This window comes from Salvelinus sp. IW2-2015, linkage group LG21 (genome assembly GCF_002910315.2).
Source record: "Salvelinus sp. IW2-2015 linkage group LG21, ASM291031v2, whole genome shotgun sequence".
In the NCBI taxonomy this organism is placed as follows: Eukaryota; Metazoa; Chordata; class Actinopteri; order Salmoniformes; family Salmonidae; genus Salvelinus; species Salvelinus sp. IW2-2015.
Window position 1 is genome coordinate 1,005,852 of NC_036861.1, and position 14,214 is coordinate 1,020,065.

Consider the following 14,214-nt stretch of genomic DNA (forward strand, 5'->3'; position numbering starts at 1 on the left):
GTTGCAGCACCAACTGGTAGATTTAAAAATACTCCGATTTTGTAGATTATTTAGACACATTTTAGGGTTGGGAACGTATGTATAAATCTTTTTTTTTTTATGGTTTGGAGAGCCTTTAAACACCAAATATATTGATGAATCAAAYACGGTGGTTTGATTCATCCTGAAAGTTGTCATATTCAAGTTCAATCCGTGAAATACAGGAAGGTTGACMATTTTTTTCAATAAGGGTTCAACAATAGTCCTAGAAATCTACCCTAATCCTCACTAGTCATGGAACTGTAATGACAACGGTCCAGTCGTTGTGAACCGTGCGCCAGGCTCCAGCTTTATCCTGCTATGTGTGGTCTGAGTTCCATAAACACTCAAATAGGATACATGACCCCAAAAAAWCAKCTAAAACTATTGCTATGTGTATTTACAATCCCCTTCTCCAAGCTGAGTACTCATATACTTAGCTCTTATCAATGTATAATTTACAGTGCACGGAGAATGCTGTTATTTCTATCGGGGGAAAAGARAGTAGATGCTTTYTCCACTTAGAACCTGCATAGCTGATGTCTTGGCGCTGTCGGAGTTGTAACTACATTCGAGCTGTCAAATTGGCGAGCAGCTGCTCTTGATCATTGTCAGGAAGCCACAAAACCGATCCGCTCGCGTAGAAGTTCAGAACAACAAAGTGTAGGCTATATAGAAATAATAAAGATCAAATTTAAATGAATTCAACGAAATAATGAGGATTTCTGTCAGCCTAATCGAGGTGTAGATTACATCTCACATTCCAGTGTTCGAACTTGTAAACAAGGCTGCATGGGCTTTGTCCTAATGCGACTCCGTGCAGCCAACGGCAATGTCCGCTTTAAGTATAATGCCAGGAGTCTCTTGTGGATTTGACAGCTCTAACGCAGTTCCACCTCCAACACCRCCAAAACCACCGTTAATGCGGATGTTGGCTAAAGTGGATATGATTGAATAGAGCATTTAATCTGATTCAATAAAGCTCCCTCATTTGATGGAAGGTAAAACAGAATGTCAGCTGTTACATTTTTTTTTTTTTTTGAATTGATTGGCAGTTATTAGATGTCTACTAAACAACACCAGAGGGCTTTATTGAATCAGATTAAATGCTCTATTCAATCATATCCACTTTAGCCAACATCTGCATTAACGGTGGTTTTGGCGGTGTTGGAGGTGGAACTGCGTTAGAGCTGTCAAATCCACAAGCAACTCCTGGCATTATACTTAAAGAGGACATTGTATATTATGCATAATTTGTAGTTGTCAGGCCCGTTTAATCATATTGGCTTGATGCTATAACTTGTTCCAAAGGGAACGTCTCAAAACATGCATTGTTAGGCCTATAAGTATGACGTCACCCATGAAACTCTCTGAATACATTTGATTTATTTGGGAATTCCCAGCTCTGGAATGACCTAAAGCCCAGCTTTTACCATGGCAGTGTCTGAATCAATAAATAAACCAGACAACAAGAACTATATTGTTCCAATGTAAAAGGAAAAATAACACACAACGAATAAATCACTGTGGTAACATGAAGCAATTGATGTAATTGTTGTCATGAAGTTTAATGCGTCAGATTTATTAGTTGATATCTGAGCGACTATGATACATACGGCATAGCTACAGCGTTAGCGTAAATATTTCCCCTCTCTCTCTCAGATCACTTGATGCTTTGTGTGTGTGGTGTGTGTGTGGTGTGTGTGTGTGTGTGTGTGTGTGTTCCTGCTGTTATTATGGGCTTTGAGAAAGTGAGATGCTGTTGGGTTGTTAAGCAAAAAACAGTAATTTTGTTCGCGAAAAACGATTATTTCTTTATAAGAGAGAGTGGAATTCCAGCACATGTGAATTACACACATACTACAGCATCGGTGTGGTCCTCAGTCCTGATGTATTCAATATTGTCCTGGCTACAAGAGCTGCGGGAAGTAGGCCTAGCTAACTGTCATAAACACCACGTTTTTTTTTWATCATAGCCAAGGAAAGTGTCAACATTGAGTGAACCTGGCTGTCGGCCAATAGCCTAAGAGACTGCTGCCAGTTGCGGATGTGTGAATCAAAATGATTGTTTGCGACTGGTCGCACTTTAACTATAATGCAAGGCATTACGGCTGAAGTATGAAAAGAAAGATTTTAAATCACAGACGATATCATTATACCCCCTACGTAAGGCTTTAAATTGTGCAAGGAATCTAAAGCAGTAGTGTGCGTGCGTGTTGTTGGTCTGGCACGGCTGAAGGTGTACCATAGAGTGCGGTCATATGTGTCCGTTTATCCTATCAGACTTTTATACCCACTTGTAGAGTGGATTAGATCTCTAGAATGAATCTAGTCTGAGGTGGGATCTCCTGGCTGTACGTCAATTATGTGATCTTCTTACTTTCAGCTGTATGGAGCACAACTCCCTCTCAACTACTGCTGGTGCGTGTTTAATGTAATGTTTCCTTAGGTCTCCAGATATAGACCAATCCTAAGCATGCTGCTTATAGGTTAGCGGGGTAGAGGGCATTGAACTGTTGACCCTAATAGTGCACTTCTTTGTGACCAGAGGGGCTCTGGTTAAAAGTCATACGATGTCATTTTGAGACACATTTGGTGCACAGTGTTGCGTCATGCCTTGCATTCTAAAAGTGTATGTAATGTGCTGTTGTAATCTGCTGCTGATGTAACAAGCAGAATTCATCAACCCCTCCACACATGGACAAAATAAACACACACACCTCCCTTCTCCCCTTCGCCCGCCGAAACCGCTCGAAAACCAAAACAATTGCCGAAGTAGGGACACACAATATTTTCAAATTTTGTCTTCAGGGGCTTTCTGGGTCTAATCTGATTACTTTCAGGGGCGCCCGTAGGATTAAAAGTAAACTGTGCGTGTCGGGGCTTCCCCGCCTGTTTGTTTTAAACCTAGGGGCAGAATAGCAAGAGCCCCCTGCTCCCTACTCCTGCTCCCTAGCCATGCTCCCTACCCCTGCTCTGACACTCTGGTGCTGGGTGTTGCTATTCCGTCTGGTTTAGGGGGATAATGAAGGGTTGAGGCGGCTGGGAGACGGAATTTGCGGTGTTTGTGGAATATCGATGACAGGMCTCAGGTCAGTCTGTGACCCCTGAATGTTACAACGGATGGACGGGTGGTTGGGCGGACAGACAGTGAGATGAACATTTTTGAAAACGTCTTGCAGAGTGGGTGGTCAGGCTCTAATGAAGGTTTTACAGTGGGGCAAAAAAGTATTTAGTCAGCCACCAATTGTGCAAGTTCTCCCACTTAAAAAGATGAGAGAGGCCTGTAATTTTCATCATAGGTACACTTCAACTATGACAGACAAAATGAGAAAACAAAATCCAGATAATCACATTGTAGGATTTTTTATGAATTTATTTGCAAATTATGGTGGAAAATAAGTATTTGGTCAATAACAAAAGTTTATCTCAATACTTTGTTATATACCCTTTGTTGGCAATGACAGAGGTCAAACGTTTTCTGTAAGTCTTCACAAAGGTTTTCACACACTGTTGCTGGTATTTTGCGCCCATTCCTCCATGCAGATCGCCTCTAGAGCAGTTATGTTTTGGGGCTGTTGCTGGGCAAACACGGACTTTCAACTCCCTCCAAAAGATTTTCTATGGGGTTGAGATCTGGAGACTGGCTAGGCCACTCCAGGACCTTGAAATGCTTCTTACGAAGCCACTCCTTCGTTGCCCGGCGGTGGTGTTTTGGGATCATTGTCATGCTGAAAGACCCAGCCACGTTTCATCTTCAATGCCCTTGCTGATGGAAGGAGGTTTTCACTCAAAATCTCATGATACATGGCCCCATTCATTCTTTTCTTTACACGGATCAGTCGTCCTGGTCCCTTTGCAGAAAAAAGCCCCAAAGCATGATGTTTCCACCCCCATGCTTTCACAGTAGGTATGGTGTTCTTTGGATGCAACTCAGCATTCTTTGTCCTCCAAACACGACGAGGTTGAGTTTTACCAAAAAAGTTATATTTTGGTTTCATCTGAACATATGACATTCTCCCAATCTTCTTCTGGATCATCCAAATGCTCCTCTAGCAAACTTCAGACGGGCCTGGACATGTACTGGCTTAAGCAGGGGGACACGTCTGGCACTGCAGGATTTGAGTCCCTGGCGGCGTAGTGTGTTACTGATGGTAGGCTTTGTTACTTTGGTCCAGCTCTCTGAGGTCATTCACTAGGGCCCCCGTGTGGTTCTGGGATTTTTGCTCACCGTTCTGTGATCATTTTGACCCCACGGGTGAGATCTTGCGTGGAGCCCCAGATCGAGGGAGATTATCAGTGGTCTTGTATGTCTTCCATTTACTAATAATTGCTCCCACAGTTGATTTCTTCAAACCAAGCTGCTTACTATTGCAGATTCATTCTTCCAGCCTGGTGCAGGTCTAACAATTTTTGTTTCTGGTTCTTTGACAGCTCTTTTGGTCTTGGCCATAGTGGAGTTTGGAGTGTGACTGGTTTGAGGTTGTGGACAGGTGTCTTTTTACTGATAACAAGTTCAAACAGGTGCCATTAATACAGGTAACGAGTGGAGGACAGAGGAGCCTCTTAAAGAAGAAGTTACAGGTCTGTGAGAGCCAGAAATCTTGCTTGTTTGTAGGTGACCAAATACTTATTTTCCACCATAATTTGCTAAATATTTCATAAAAAATCCTACAATGTGATTTTCTGGATTTTTTTTCTCATTTTGTCTGTCATAGTTGAAGTGTACCTATGATGAAAATTACAGGCCTCTCTCATCTTTTTAAGTGGGAGAACTTGCACAATTGGTGGCTGACTAAATACTTTTTTGCCCCACTGTAAATGGCTCCAATGAAGTTTAGACTTATTCAGTAACGAAGTTCTTCGTAGCAGTCAATTTCCTGAACAAATCTATCGCTATATGAAACTAGACCAACATTTGTCGAGTGGAACATATCGCAACTTGAGCTTGACTCCCAGGGTCAAACTTTCTCGTTAATTAGGAAAATGAGGAAGCAGGGCTGTGTGTTAGTGATAGCAATGGGGTCAGTCCAAGAGCCTGGGGACCGTTCGGAGCGAACATCTGCCAATTTTGCAACACACACACAAACACACTCTCTTTCGATCCAACTCTCTCTGGTGGTCCAGTGTGGGGTGTTTCTCAGGATGTGCGAGAAACAGTAACAACTGATAGGCCTAGGTCTCATTTTATATTGCCYGCAAATACCACAKTATTTTTCTTTCTGATATTTTTTCTTAGGAGTTATAATTCAAATTACACTTATTTGGGGGATTAACGGTCCCCTTTACAGTAGGTGTGTCATTAGGAGGACTGGATCCGGCTAACTCAATTATATGTGGTTAAAGGGATCAGTTAACACATTTTACTACCTGTGGGTCATTAACTAGTGGTGGGTTGCCACGGTAACCCAACCTGAAGGCTTAGAGTTGAAAGCCCTATGGGGTTTGAAAATTACCACACTTTTGCTTCCCGGTCTAATTTTTAACTTCCAGATTCAATCTTACATTAAATGTCCAGCGCGTTTCATTTATGTGAAACAAAACAAGTAGTAATTGCACTATAAATAATTGTGTCATGTCTCCTCGTTGAATATTTTCAGTTATCACCTCGCTTTCGTAATAGTAAAAAATGTGTTCTCATGCAGACAACATGTGTATGTTATTCATTTATTTAACCTTTATTTAACTAGGCAAGTCAGTTAAGAACAAATTCKTATTTACAATGACGGGCTGTACAGTTGGTAAATGGGGGAGAGAGAATGCAATTCAAAACACTCAGTACATGCCAGGCATTCCCGTGTGTGTGTGTGTGTTGAGGTGCATCGGAGTCTCATGGTCGTATAGGTGTGTGCGCTGAAAGGTCTGGCAGGAGCGAGGCGCCTGCCGCTTTTGTGTGGTTCTCTATTGAAGGGCAGTCACCCTGAATCCTGCCTGRCCCAAGGAGCAGGTGTGACTAGCTTATTTCTGTTTGTGTGCATCAGTGTTGAAAGTAGTGGAACACAATTGTTCTCTTTCTGTCATTTGGCTGGGGTCTCATCACAGGAATCCCACCGTAGAAGTGTGTGTTTGCGTATGTTTGCGCTGTGTGTGTGTGTGTGTGTGTGTGTGTGTGTGTGTGTGTTTAACAGCACCAGTGGGGGTTGCTCTCCAGCCTCCTCTAGTTCCTCTGTGACTGTGAAGGTGTCTCAACTTCAGATGAGGCCTGTCAGGAAGAGCTGCTGCTGTGAAACCTCAGCACAGAGAATGTCCCAGGTCAATGCAGGTGTTAAAACAACACGCGCCTTGTCTTCAGAGCGCTGAAATATAGAAAAAAAACACAAGTATAACAGGTATTCAATGACGAGCGGCTGTATCGCCATAGTTACCACCAAGACAAAGCAAGATGATCATTTGGTTGAACTCATGAAAGGGGGAACTCCACATGAGTGAATGGATAAGGGTTGAATGAAGCCTGAATGACATCACAACATTGCAGGAAACGCGATAAGCCAATACCAGACAAGCAAGCGGCACGTCAGCTTTTATCTTCAATTGTTTTTCATTAAATCTAGCAGAAAAGGAAACTACCAGAATGATGTAATCGTTAAAACAGTTTGTACTCATAAAACACCTTGATATTCGTATGTTGCTCGGTTAAATGTCATGTAGCATTTCTTTCTCAGTGCATTGAGAGCACGGTACAATGCATTGCTGGAGCCACTCTCAACCCCCGGGAGGATTTAACGGAAGACAAGAAGTCTGACTCTGTACGGGCTATTGTGATGCAGGTCTATCACTTTATAAGGTTCTAAGAACCAGAAGTTTAGATAAAGTGTGTTTTGCTCTTTTTGTAATTTGTAATTGGAACCAATTACTGAAGCTTGAAGCGTATTACACCTTTGCATCCCAGTTGCATACTGTATAATAGCCAACATGCCCTGTAGCATATCTCTGTTCTTGTAAAGATGGAGAGAATGAATGCATATTGCCCAGTTGTTGTAATCCCTGCTCCCACCATTAGACAGGGAGTGAAGGAGTCTRGGTAGTGTAACTATAGAGCTGCCTGGAGCAGTCTGAGCAGTGATCCGGCAGCCTGAGGGAGCGGACACACCGCACCATCGGCCGTTCGTTCGGGCGCAGTGTTTYAGGGACCACCCCTAAAACACACTGTGGGCGTGTGACTGCCGACGTGTTCGCGTGATTCTACATGTAGAATTGGATGTCAAATTACGTCTGCCACTCTGTTCAGAGGTGCTAAGTACTCTCTGCCGGTAAACGCTACCGGTGTGTCCGTTCCTTAACTCTCTCTGCCAGCAATCCCTAAACCTCCAGGCAAGAGGGTTAAGGGAAGGATAGGTTTCCTATGCGATGCCCCCAAGGCAGATGGGTAGTTTTCCACCGTGATGCCTCTAAGGCAGTGAGAGGTAAGGAGGCTAAAGCCCAGTGTGAGCCCAGGCAACTAAAAATCAACAGTCCCAGAGCGGGAAGAAAACAAGCAAAGAGGACAGCCCTAATTAAGGACCSCTGGGGTCCGGTAGAGAGCTGGGAAACCAGACTCTACAGATAAGGGACTGAGCTGTGTGTGGACCCCCTGAGACTCCTCTCCAGTCTCTAACATAACTTGTGTGAAGGAGCTAATTACAATGTCTGGACTAAAACACCACAGCCCTTCAATGGATCTTTGTTTTAACTGGTGCAAGCTGAGAAGCGACTCTATTCCATWGATTGTGATGGGCACATGGTAACAGGAAGTAGCCTACTTGAGTGTGTGTACAGTATGTGTGTTTCGGGAGGGAGTGGGCTGAAAAACATGGGCAGATGTGTCAGGGTGGAGCCCTATCAACATGTTCCCTCGTTCTCCCCTCCTGTGGCATTGGCATTGTGATGCAGTATTTGGCACAATACATTTATCAGCGAATTGAGCCCCCCCCCTCCAGGTAAAAACTGTGAGAGTTTTAACTTCCATGTAATGATCAGGCCAAGAGTGAGTTGTCTTCTCACTCTCTCCTTTCTCTGGTTCTCCTCTCTACTTTCTTCACCTTGGTTTTTTTTTCTTCGGATAATGTCTTCTTCTCTCTGTCCCTCTGACCATCACATCTGCCCTCCCAGGTTGGTTCATTCTCCTTTCTCTCAGGTTAGTGGCTTTATGAATCTGGGGGGCCTGTTCTCAATCACAAAATGGTTTGTCGCCTTCTACATAGAGATTGATAGCTAAGGAGGGTGGTTCTTTAGTCGCAACCCAAAAGCAGATGGGGAATGATTTTGGGGAGCTGAGGAGCCTCACTTCGAAATTTAAACGGTTGTGGTAACACAATATAATGTTATTGTTGGACATAAATTAGGCGCCAGGTCGCTTGTTCACGGTGATGTTGGCTGTGACTTGCGGTTTTTATTAACTCGGTTAATAGTGAGCATAAAGTTTGCTACGGCCGGTTCTTAATTAGTACCTCAGCTGGGAATGATTTGGAATAATAATTCGGGCTTCTATGACTACCAGTCGTTTTGCTGTTGGCATGTCCTTCATTGGGTTCTCCAAAAACCTGGAATCGAGCTCATGACTACACACACACAGCTACAAACACAAACACACGAACACAGCTTTTTTTTGGGCCTCTTTGTCAGACATCGGGTAACTACATTTACAGCCCTCTCAATACAACAACACACACATGGTCCGCCACGTACTGTTACTGATCCAAAATGCATTACTCAATCAGGCACGTGTAGAGCACAATTTGGTTCCTCTGTGGAAAGTTGGTGGGGAACACATACGTATGTTTTTGGTTTCACACCCAATACTACACATCTGGGCACACAGGAACAGCCACTACCGTGTCACTGACACGACCACATCTAGGAAAGTCCATTCTCTGTGGTTTTGCTTGTTCCTGTGAACTCGTTTCGCTTGTTTCTAGGATTGTGCATATTAGTCGAGACGGGACACATAAGGAGTTCTACTATGAAAAACTACAGATCCTTATTGATGCCTAAATCGGGACTGTCTTCATGCATCCGAATATTTGCCAATCTCCGACGCGACAAGGAGGGAGAACGAGGGACATCGTTTTGATAGTGGCTCCATCCTGACACAAATCATGCACTTTGTTGTTTGTTTTCCAGAGCGCGCCACTCCAGGTCCTGGCAAACACCACTATGGTATCTTTTTGTAACACACACTTCGAGTAGGATCTTACCTAATGTTATCCATGTGTCTCCATCACAATCTTAGGGCATAGAGTTGCCTTTCTCACGCTTGCACCAGTTAAAACAAAGATCCATTGAAGGGCTGTGCTGCGTTACTTTTTCATGTCCAGACTTTCCTGTAATTAGCTCTTCTTCGTCACAAGTTTATTGATTAGAAATTTGGAGAGAAGGAGTCTTCAGACGGCCAAAGACCACTGATCAGTCCCTTATCTGTAGAGTTCTGGTTCCAGCTCTCTACCGGTACCCAGGGGTCTTAATTAGTGGCTGTCCTTTGCTTGTTTTCCCTCCCGTATCTCGGACTTGTTGGATTTTGTGTTGCCTGGGCTCACCCTGGCGCTGCTTTTGGTGCCCACCTTTCTTGGCTTCCCTTTCTTTTGGACACCTGCTCTTAGACCCGCATCAACCGGTGGGGACACAAAGACTATCCACTTATGGCCTTGGGGGACATAGATCTCTAATCATAGTGTCCCATTTCGAGACCTATTCCGTCCCGACTTAATTCCTCCTTCAATCTTGCGCTGGAGGGCCGCTCACAGGTATCGACTGTCTTTCTTGTGCTTCAGGGACTCCAGGTGTATTAATCCCTGGGGTCCATAGAATCAATCGAGGAGTTTTTCTATTCCTGGGCCTATACGTCGCACGAGACACACTGGGTCAACCAGCGTCTGTAAGCCTAGGCTCCGCGAACAGTCACCGGTATCGTTAGGCACCTCTTGTAATCAGTGTCGACAACTGGCCAGCCGTAGATTCTGAACATATCAATTCTACATGTAGAATCCCGCCGAACACGTCGGCAGTCACACGCCCACAGTGTGTTATTAAGTGGTCGTCTCTAAAACACTGCCGGGCCCGAACGAAACCCGCGGAATCGCCTATAGGTGCATGTACTTTTGTGCTTCACTTGTCGGTGCGTCCCCCCGCGTACTCCTAATAGTTGCTGCCAGGATCACTGCTTTTACAGGACTGTTCCAGATGCCACGACTCTATAGTGGGTATTACTGTACCCTCAGAAACTATCGTCCTTCGGGGACTGCCTTGTCTAATGGTGGCGAGGCAGGCGGGGTACACAAACAACCATTCGGGGACAAATATACGTTCAATAGATACATCGCGGTGGCTCGGCAGCGGTATCTCTTTGGGGTTGATCGTCTTGACGACCGGGCTGTTCTGTTTGTTTTCAACATACGATTCTCCTTCAGATCAATCCTGTTTAAGCAAGATAGTGAGGAGTCTACCGTTTCTGTTGGGGTTGTTGTATGGACAGGGATTATTTTTAACGTTTTGAGCTCGGGCGTATTACGTGGTATGTAGTTTACGCTGTAAATATATGCTCACTTAAGAACAGAGATATTGCTGACAAGTGATGTTGCGTTATATACAAAGTTGCAACTGGGATGCAAAGGTTGTTATTGCCCCATTTTAACACAGTATCTTTTAAGTTTCTGTAGGGCTATTCGTATTTAATGGGAACGTTCTTTTAGTTTGGTTAACAAAGATTCGAAACATAAACATTCTTATACTGGGGCGATACCCCTTTCAAGGGATAGGAAAAGCGCAGCAAAAACACACTTTGGTTATCTACACTTTGGTCGGGGAGACGTTATGTTGGTACGTTCTGGATTTCCAAACGTTTACAATGGTCTCATAGAACCTTATCGGATATAGTTGATGAGGGTACCTGCATCCACATTATGGACACCCGTACAGAGTGGGTTCTATTGGAGACATTCTCATGGGTACTTAGTAAACTTCAGTTAAATCCTCCTGGGGGTTTAGAGTGGCTTGCCCGCAATTAGCATTGGCACCTACGTGCTCTCATGTAAGTGCAGAGGTCTTAATGCTGAGAACTGCAACATATGCCTACTAGATATAAATCTCACCAAATTATGATCGATCCTTTGGTAGTTTTCTTCTCTGTCTAGATTTTAATTGGCATTAGTACAATTTTTGAATTAAGATAAAAGCTGATGGTGACAATGTTGGGCTTGTCTGGTATTGGGCTTATCAACGTTTCCTGCAATGTTGTGATGTATTCAGGCTTTGCATTCAACCCTTATCTTGAACCTACTCCATTTCTGAAATATCATGTGCGAGTTCCCCCTTTATCGCCAGCTTTCTAATACTTTAGCACATAATGTGGAAGTCGGCTTGCTTTGTGCATATTGTGCTCGAACGAGTTCACTATGGGTAGCATGTTAATAATTACGAACTGCTTGCTATCGGATTTTGGGAATAACCTGTTATAACTTTTCATAGGTGTGTTAATATGGATTTTTTTGTCTAAGGGTATTATTGACCAGTAATCAGAGCTGCTTGGCAAATTTATTACTTGATGTGAGTTTCTTCACATAGACCTGCGGCTGTTCAGTTAAGTTTTTGGAACATATGAGCCTGCATTGACGCTGGGACATTCTCTGTGTGCAGGTTCTAACATAGACCAGTCATACGAAGCTAACTTTCTCTGCACAGGGCAACAAGGGTTGGTGTGGACTGTCTGAGAGATGTTTGCAATAGAGTAACCTATAAGCAGTTCACAGAGGAACTAGAGGAGGGGTGGACGAGCACACTCTCCACCAACGGTTCCTCTAGTGCAACTCAACACAATGCTCACTATACACGCCAGACGACCATTAAGAGGTGCTCGTGATTGTGGTCAATGAATTACACACACGACAGGCATATCAGTTTACACCTACTATCCGGGACACACCTACATGAGGTTAGTGGGACACTCACACGCCGGGCAATGGTGGTACTAGCGGGCCTTCTACGGTTTTAGCGGGATTGGTCCTGTGAAGTGAGTAGCGAAACGCACAGGCCAAAATGTTGTGGGAGAGTGAAAGCCAGATACATCTTTATTTGCCTGTTTGTCCGTGTCTTATGCCTTGTTTCTAACACAGATGCGGAGGCTGCACTGGAGAATAAGTCCAGTGAGTCACTCAGCCGTGAGTGCTATTTCCTTGGGGTGCGAGTGCGAGGATTCAGGATGGACGCACAAAAGCTGTGCAGGCGCCTCGCTCTGCCAGACTTTTAGCGCACACACCGTGTATACGATCTGGACTCAAGCCACGTCAACAGCACACTCACGACACTACACCATACATGCGCACTACAGCCTAACACACGCCACAAACGACATGGCAATGCTGACAAAATGTACTGGTGTTTTGAATGCTTCTCCCTCATCCCCATTACCAACTGTACAGCCGTCATTGTAATAAGAATTTGTTCTTAACTGACTTGCCTAGTTAATATAATGTTTAAATAATAAAATACACATGTTGTCTGCATGAGACAATTTTTTACTATTACGAAAGCGAGTGGATAACTGAAAATATTTCAAGAGGAGAATTGCACAATTATTTATAGTGTAATTACTACTTTTTTTTGTTTCAATAAATGAAACATAATGAAACCTGCACATTTAATTAAGATTGAATCTGGAAGTTAAAAATTTGACCGGGAAGCAAAAGTGTGGTAATTTTCAAACCCCATAGGGCTTATCAACTCTAAGCCTCTGATGTTGGGTTACCGAGGCAACCACCACTAGTTAATGACCCAACAGGTAGTAAAATGTGTTAACTGATCCCTTTAACACAATATAATTGAGTTTAGCCGGATCAGTCAGCTGCCTCATAATGACACACCACCTACTGTAAAGGGGACTTTTAATCCCCAAATAAGTTTTTTTTATAAGTAATTTGATTAAAAAGCCAAGAAAAAATTATTAGAAAGAAAATATGTGGTATTTATGGCTGTTTACTGTTTCTCGCACATCCTGAGAACACCCCACATTGGACCACCAGAGAGAGTTGGATCGAAAGAGAGTGTGTTTGTGTGTGTGTTGCAAAATTGGCAGATGTTCGCTCGAACGGTCCCCAGGCTCTTGACTGACCCCATTGCTATCACTAAACACAGCCCTGCTTCCTTCATTTTCCTAATTAACGAGAAAGTTTGACCCTGGGAGTCAGCTCAAGTTGGATAGTTCCACTCGACAATGTTGGTCTAGTTAATATAGCGATGGATTTGTTAGAGAAATTTCACTGTAAGAAACTTCGTTCTGAATACAGTTTATTAAAGTCCAAACTTCATTGGAGCCCATATAAAACTTAATGTATGAGCTGACACCACTGAAAGACTTTTCAAAAAATGTTAATTTCCCACTGTCTGTCAGTCTGTGTCCGCCCACCCATCCCGTCCATTGACGTTGTAAACATTCAGGGGTCATCCAGGACTGACCTGAGGCTCTGTCATCGAATATTCCAGCAACACCAAAGAATTCCGTCTTCCTGCCGCGCAACCTTCATATCCCCGTAAACAAGACGGAAATAGCAACACCCAGCACCAAGAGTGTCGAGCAGGTAGCGAGCAGGGGTAGGGAGTCGGTAGGGAGGGAGGCCAGGGGTGGAGGGCAGGGGTAGGGAGGCAGGGTGGGATAGGGGACGCGTAGGGGCGGTAGGGACAGGGGGGGCAGGGTTAGGGTTCTAGGGTTAGGGTTAGGGTTAGGGTTTAGGGTTGGGTTAGGGTTAGGGTTAGGGGTTAGGGTTTAGGTTAGGGTTAGGATTAGGGTTAGGGTTTTAGGGTTAGGGGTTAGGGTTAGGGTTAGGGGTTAAGGGTTAGGGGTTAGGGTTTGGGTTAGGGTTGGGTTAGGGTTAGGGTTAGGGGATTGGGTTAGGGTTGTAGGGTTATGGTTAGGGTAGGGTTGGGTTTAGGGGTTAGGTTAGGGTTAGGGTTAGGGTTAAGGGTTAGGGTTTATGGGTTTAGGGTTCGGGTTAGGGTTAGGGTTATGGGTTAGGGTTAGGGTTAGGGTTAGGGTTAGGTTAGGGGTTAGGGTTAGGGTTAGGGTTAGGGTTAGGGTTAGGTGTTAGGGTTAGGGTTAGGGTTAGGGTTAGGGTTAGGGTTTAGGGTAGGTAGGTGTTAGGGTGTTTAGGGTTAGGGTCTAGGGTTAGGTTAGGGTTTACGGGTTGGTTTAAGGTTAGGGTTTAGGGTTAGGGTTTATTGGGTTAGGGTTGG

At 44.1% G+C, this 14,214-nt stretch overlaps 1 protein-coding gene and 1 long non-coding RNA gene across 3 annotated transcripts in view; one reads left to right on the top strand and one right to left on the bottom strand.

Annotated features, from left to right (window-relative positions):
- Positions 1-14,214, top strand: part of LOC111982448 (netrin-1) — a 111,625-nt gene that overhangs the window by 50,202 nt on the left and 47,209 nt on the right. The gene's annotated exons all lie outside the window — the stretch shown is intronic.
- LOC111982449 (uncharacterized) overlaps positions 5,690-14,214 on the bottom strand; it is a 29,256-nt gene continuing 20,731 nt past the window's right edge. Inside the window, exon 3 of the long non-coding RNA XR_002879749.3 lies at positions 5,690-6,314. This is a non-coding gene — a long non-coding RNA (uncharacterized lncRNA). The remainder of the gene's footprint in view (positions 6,315-14,214) is intronic.